This window comes from Taudactylus pleione, unplaced genomic scaffold, assembly GCF_031769625.1.
Source record: "Taudactylus pleione unplaced genomic scaffold, aTauple2 ptg000317l, whole genome shotgun sequence".
Classification (NCBI taxonomy): Eukaryota; Metazoa; Chordata; class Amphibia; order Anura; family Myobatrachidae; genus Taudactylus; species Taudactylus pleione.
This window is the reverse complement of record NW_028284718.1, coordinates 1,256,386-1,263,203: the sequence shown is the minus strand read 5'-3', so window position 1 is coordinate 1,263,203 and position 6,818 is coordinate 1,256,386.

Here is a 6,818-nt window from a genome sequence, read left to right as displayed (position 1 = left end):
CAGCGTTTAGCCAGGTACTAACCTGCGCTTCTACTATACCCCTGGGACAGCGGACCGCAGCTGAGCGATAAGCGCTGCGGTATCCCTGGGGTTAATTGCATGCCAGGGGAGTGCGCCTTCCCTGCATACAGCCCTCTCTGCACCTGCCGATTGGTCCTGTGGCAGCGCTCCTCCCCCAGACCGGCCTCCTCTCTGCTCCTCGGTGACCATCTTTGTGAAGCATGGTGAACGCTGCTGGAAGCTGCTGACGGTGGCGTCTGGGTCCCCCGGCATACCTCTCCTCCGTTTGGCTAAAGGTCAGTGTATGCAGCGCTGTGTCCTACCAGACTCTGTGTCTGTGTAGTTGAGAAACAGCGCTGATAGTGTAGGGATTAATTTCTTCTGCATTGTATGTGACTTCTACTAGCGCTGCTGCCTGTACTTTCACTTCCTACTGTCAGCCATTTTACTGTCCCTGCTCTTACTCTGCTAAAGCCCTTGCGGTGCGGTGATTGCAGGGTGTTTCTCCCACTATACTAACAAGTATCAGTGAGGGGTCAGATACTTTCCATCATGTCTGAGAGTGATTTTCCTCTGCAACTTATGTGTACTAAGTGCAGTGTACCAATAGCGGAGGTGGAGGGTAATGCGGAGGGGCTATGTCGGCAGTGTTATTTATTGACGCAACCAATTACTGTCACGGCTCCGGTACAGGAACCTTTCTGGGCTTGTTTTGCTAAGGCGCTTACAACCCTTGTGGGCCAGCTAGCTCCACCACCTGCGTTTACCCAGATGGGATTGTCCCAGCAGTAGGTGGTGTCGTCACCCATGCAGGGTTTCCCGAGACAACTGATGGTACTCCACAGTCTCCCTATTTCCCCTCCCCAGGTTTCACATGAGCCTGCGTGGGTTAATTCTCTGACAAATTCGGTACAGTATTTGTCGGATGTTTTACAGGGGGAGTCTGTGTTGCGACCACATAAGCAGCCAGTGGCATCTCTGTCTGCTCGTTATGAGGATGATGACGTGACGTCCAATGATGGGGAGATTCTGGATCTATCTGACCAAGAACCTCTCCGTACTAAAGAGTCGGACGCTAAGTCAAAGGTATATATTCCTGGTCTTATTCGGGCAGTCCGCACGGCTTTAGTTATTGAGGATGATGATCCTACGGTGGCCAAATCCAAATATGCCTTTTTTAAGGATATTAAGGGTGACGCCACAGTGTTTCCTCTTTCTGGTCAGCTAGTAGATCATTTAGAGGAGGCATGGAAACATCCCTGAAAACGGTATCAGCCTCAGAGGCGCTTAGCCGTGGCTTATCCGTTTGCAGACAATTATTTTTCTAAGTGGGAATCCCCTCCGCAGGTGGATTCTCATGTGACACGCCAAGTCAGAAGTGCCACTTTGCCCATGCCTTCCATGTCCTTCTTGAAGGATGATATGATAGTTTGGAGGCGTCTTTGGACTCTGACTGTTCGACAGAACAGGCGAGTTGGTAGGCAATCTCCAGGACTCGGCCACTTACATCAATGAAGCGGCCTTGGATATCAGTATCCTCACCTCTAGGATTTCTTCTGCATCGGTTGCTGCTCGTCGCACCTTATGGTTGCGATCTTGGAAAGCGGACGCTGATTCCAAAAAGGGCTTAGATTGTGTGCCTTTTAATGGAGAAGTCCTATTTGGTCCGGATCTGGACAAAATAGTAGCTACGCTGATAGCAGCCAAATCTGCATGTCTCCCGTCTGCTAAGGTCCCTTCAGGTTCTGGTACGTCATACTTTCGGCCTTACAGGGCCCAAGGTAGGCCTAAAGCACAGTCTTTTCCATGACAGGCTGGGCCCAAGAAATCGGCCAAGCCCAGGAAACAGGCCTGGAGTACCAGACGTCCGGCCCCTAAGTCAGATGACAAACCTGCGGCCTGACGGTCCGGGCCTCCCTTTGGGGGATCCCAGAGTGGAAGGCCGCCTGCTTCAGTTCACCCAGTGTTGGTTGATAACTACAAATGACACGGGTTCACAAGGTGGTTTCTCACGTGTATGCCTTCTCCTTTCAGCACAGGCCCCAATCCAGTTCTTCACCACAGGCCTTCCATTAGACCGGAACAAAGCCTTAGAACTGCGGAAGGTTTTGCATACTATGCTCCAGGCTGGAGTTATAGTGCCTGTTCCATTCTCCCAGAGGGGCCAGGGTTTCTATTCCAATCTATTTTTGGTGCAGAAACCCAATGGGTCTTACCGTCCAATACTCAAAATCAAGGCCCTCAACAAGTCCTTGGTTTCGGATGGAGACCCTACGGTCCATTATTCTGGCGCTGGAACCTTGGGATTACATGGTGTCATTGGACATCCAGGACGCTTACCTGCATGTCCCTATTCTTTTGCGCCATCAGCAGTTCCTCGGGTTTGCAATCCGCAATGAACATTTCCAGTTCTGGGCGCTGCCTTTTGGCCTGGCGACAGCACCACGAGTGTTCTCCAAGGTCATGGCGGCACACCTGCGGACACAGGGAGTCCGACTGTTACCATATCTGGACGACCTTCTGTTGTTGGCAGGATCTCCAGAGCTCCTTCTAAGCATCTGGAACTGACAATTGCAGTACTGCAGCATCACGGCTGGTTGATAAACTGGCAAAAGTCCACCCTGACCCGATCTCAGAGGATCCTGCACCTCGGGGCCTTGTTGGACTCCCGGCAGCAGCGGATCTTTGTGACGGAGGAAAAGATCTCTGCTTTGCAGTTGAGGGTGCGCAGTTGTCTGCAGTGTTGCCGAGTGTCTGTGCACTCGGCAATGCGGTTACTGGGCTCCATGGTGTCAGTATTAAACATGGTGGAATATGCCCAGTTTCACTCCAGACCTCTGCAGCAATTGATCCTGTCCAAATGGAATGGACTGCCTCAGAGTCTAAAGTCCCAGACGATGGTGCTCACTCTGGAGATTCACTTGTCTCTAGCCTGGTGGTTGCAGATGACCCACCTCAACAAGGGTCGCCCATTTTGGGTGGCGAACTGGGTCCTGTTAACAACTACGCCAGTCTCCGGGGCTGGGGAGTTGTCACGGGTCCACACTTGTTCCAGGGCAGGTGGTCTCAGGCAGAAATGGAGCTTCCAATAAACATCTTGGATCTCCACGCGGTGTTCAATGCTCTCCAGCAGGCACATGAGGTTCTCCAAGGTCACCCCGTGCAGGTCCAGTCGGACAACGCCACCACCGTAGCCTACTTAAATCGACAAGGAGGAACCCGAAGTCGGGCAGCACTCGCAGAAGTGCCCCGCATCCTGGTCTGGGCAGAGCGCAATCTCCCGGCTATATCAGCAGTGTTCTTCCTGGGAGTCCTCAACTGGGAAGCAGATTTTCTCAGCCGGAAGGACGTGCATCCGGGAGAATGGTCTTTGCACCAGGACGTCTTTCAACTTCTGGTGGACAGGTGGGGTCTTCCAGAGATAGACCTCATGGCGTCCCGACACAACAACAAGTTGCTGGTGTACGGGTCTCGAACAAGAGACGAAAAGGCATCTCTAGTAGATGCTCTGTCCGTCCAGTGGACATTCCAGTTTGCCTACCTCTTCCCTCCGTTTTCCCTTCCGCGGGTAATCCGGAAATTCAAACAGGAAGGAGGTACGCTCCTGTTGATAGCTCCCATGGCCCAGATGGCACTGGTTCTCGGACCTCCAATGTCTGTCAGTAGATGGTCCTCTGAGGTTACCACTACGGCCGGACCTGCTGTCACAGGGTCCTTGTCTTCACCCAGACCTGACTTGGCTGTCTTTGACGGCGTGGCTGTTGAGTCAGCCATGTTAAGGTCCAGGGGGTTTTCCGGCTCCGTGGTGCAAACCATGCTAAGAGCTCGGAAGCCATCCTCTGCAAGAATCTACCATCGTGTGTGGCATACGTTCTTCCAGTGGTGTCGACCTAGAGGTTATGCTCCTCGGGAGTTCCGCCTGTCTAGAGTGTTGGCTTTCCTACAGGCTGGCCTAGACCATGGGCTTCGCCTTGCTTCCCTGAAGGTGCAGGTGTCTGCCCTGTCAGTCTGGTTTCATCGTAAGATTGCTGTGCTCCCTGATGTGCGCACCTTTATGCAAGGTGTTCTTCGCATTTAGCCCCCTTTTGTTCCACCGGTGGCTCCTTGGGATTTGGCTGTGGTCCTGAGAGCTCTCCAGGGACTGCCATTTGAACCACTGGGCTCAGTGGACCTTAAATGGCTTACAGCTAAAACGATATTCCTTCTGGCCATTGCTTCGGCCAGATGTGTTTCTGACTTAGGGGCTCTCTCCTGTAGACCCCCTTTTCTGATTTTTCATAGGAACAGGGCGGTGCTTCGCACTCGTCCTGGATTCCTTCCTAAAGTGGTATCAAGTTTCTACATCAACGAGGAAATCGTTGTGCCGGCTTTTAATTCACCTGATCTTTCAGTGGGTGAGGCCATTTTGGATGTTGTGCGGGCCTTAAGGATTTATGTTGACCGCACTTCTTCGTTTAGGAAGTCGGACGCCTTGTTTGTCCTCTATGGCTTCCGTAAAAGGGTTGGCCTGATTCAAAGCAAACTTTGGCAGGTTGGATTCGTATGGCAATTTCAGTAGTTTATCTTCATGAAGGCCTTCCGGTTCCATCCTCTGTGAGGGCTCATTCCACTAGGTCTGTGGGTCCTTCGTGGGCAGCTCGACGTGCTGCCTCTGCAGTCCAGATCTGCAAGGCTGTCACGTGGTCCTCTGTCCATACCTTTGTGAGGTATTACGCTTTTGACACCTTTGCCTCTCAGGATGCTTCCTTCGGGCGGCGGATTCTCCTTTCAGCACAGGAGCGTCCCCACCCTTAAAGGATACTGCTTTGGCACATCCCCAAGGTATCCTGTGGATACCCTATGGACCCTTATGTAGAAAATATGAGATATGGTAAGAACTTACCTTTGTTATCTCTATTTCTACGAAGTCCATAGGGTTCCACAGGACTCCCGCCCTGTCGCACCTGTGCTGCAGATGGGCTTTGCTCTGGTCACTGGTTTTTCCTGGGGAGAATGTGATTCTTGTGTGTGTCCTGATCTTTCTTCTCTCTCTTTCTTCTCCTCTTCCGGCCTATGGCTTGGTACGTAACTGAGATGCCTTGGCTCGGGGGCGGGGTATAGGAGGGGGACCCTGATGCATCCTGGGAGGCTGAAAACTTAACTTTATGGTGCCCGATGCCTGACGTCATCACCTATACCCCAAGGTATCCTGTGGAACCCTATGGACTTCGTAGAAATAGAGATAACAAAGGTAAGTTCTTACCATATCTCATATTTTAGCAAGCCAGACTGTGGGTTAAAATTGGACAAGATCTACTTGGAGCACAAACTATGAAACTTTTAAATTCAGTATTGTTGGAAATTGTGAGAAGCGACATATTTTTTACATTGCAGACCAACATTGGAGAGCATGGCATAGGAAAATGTGCTTGGAGGAAATTAGTAACTGTCAGTGTGACAGTTGAACCTTCAACTCACTGTTCTTCCATTGGAGATCTGCCTGCCCCCCACTAGTACATATTAGCCTGTGCCTTCAGATCAATGCAGTTTTAGGCACTGAAAGACATTCTCAGCAAACTTGCTTAAACCAAAATTTCAAATCAGAGACTCCACGGCATACTTGGTGGACACCATGTAGACCCCCATGGCTCTGATGAACTTCAAATATAGGCAAAAACCTTAATCCTGGTCAAACTACACCACCATGCCAAATTTGGTGGAGCTAAGTACAAAACTCTGGCTGTGCATAAAAGACAAACAGACACACACTTCTCACTTATATAGACTAGTGACGCTCTGTGTTTGCACTAGAGCAATTTTATCTTGCACAGCTCCCTGCATCTCATAACAGCCTATGCCATGTCACAAGAGTCCCCTGCATCTCACCACAACCCTTTCTCACTACTGCCCTATGCATCTCACCACAACCTGCTGCTTCTCACTCCTGCCCCCTGCATCTCACCAGTATCACCAAGCCCTTACTGCTGCTGCCCTGCAGCTGGCTGGGGCCTAGCCACTGGGATGTGCTGGAAAAAGCAGGAGGATCATGACAGATATGTATTGCAGCTACTATAAGCATTATCAGCAGCATGTCTCCAGGGCTGAGGTACCTATGCATATTTCCATAGCCTCCATGTGAACTCCTCCCCAGCTGCGAAACATGGCATTGAGCAATGTCCTCTTTGCACAATATACCCTGTATTTCCTGGGCTTCCTGTTGAGCCTCCTCGCCGTGATGCACCTGTCCGAGAACAGCGCTGATTCCCATGAGAGGTGCCTCCTGTTCACCGAGGGCATGTGGCTGAGTGGGAACATCATGCTGGAGAGAGAGCACTTTACAGTAGAGGAGTGATGGCTGTAGTCCGCCTGCAGGCCCAGCATAGGAATGGACATCTGAATCCGATGGTTACTAACCATCAAAGTTTTTGTTCCAGTGGTAGTGTTTTTACCATTTGATGGTAGCAGTCTAATGTTTGCCACTATCAAATGGAAATCATTCGATGGTGTTCCAATGGTTGTTTGTTTTTTATTAAATTCCTGATAGCTATGCCTCCCCGGGCTCCTTCCTGGCTACTGTGTCTGCATCAGGGCATCTTCATGGGTTTGTTGGAGGCTGTCTTTCACTCACTGTGTGCCACAGATGTGACCCTGCTCAGTCCCTGACTCCAACCCTTCTCTAGGCTACTGCTATGCAACAGGACACATTGCTGTCTCTGGCTCTCACTATCTCAGAGAGCCAGTCAGAGTGCAGCCCTCAACCCTGTAGCCATTGGCCCTCATTCAGAGCCGTACGCTCTGAGCAGAGCGCACGCTCTGAATGAGGGCCGCCCTCCATGAAA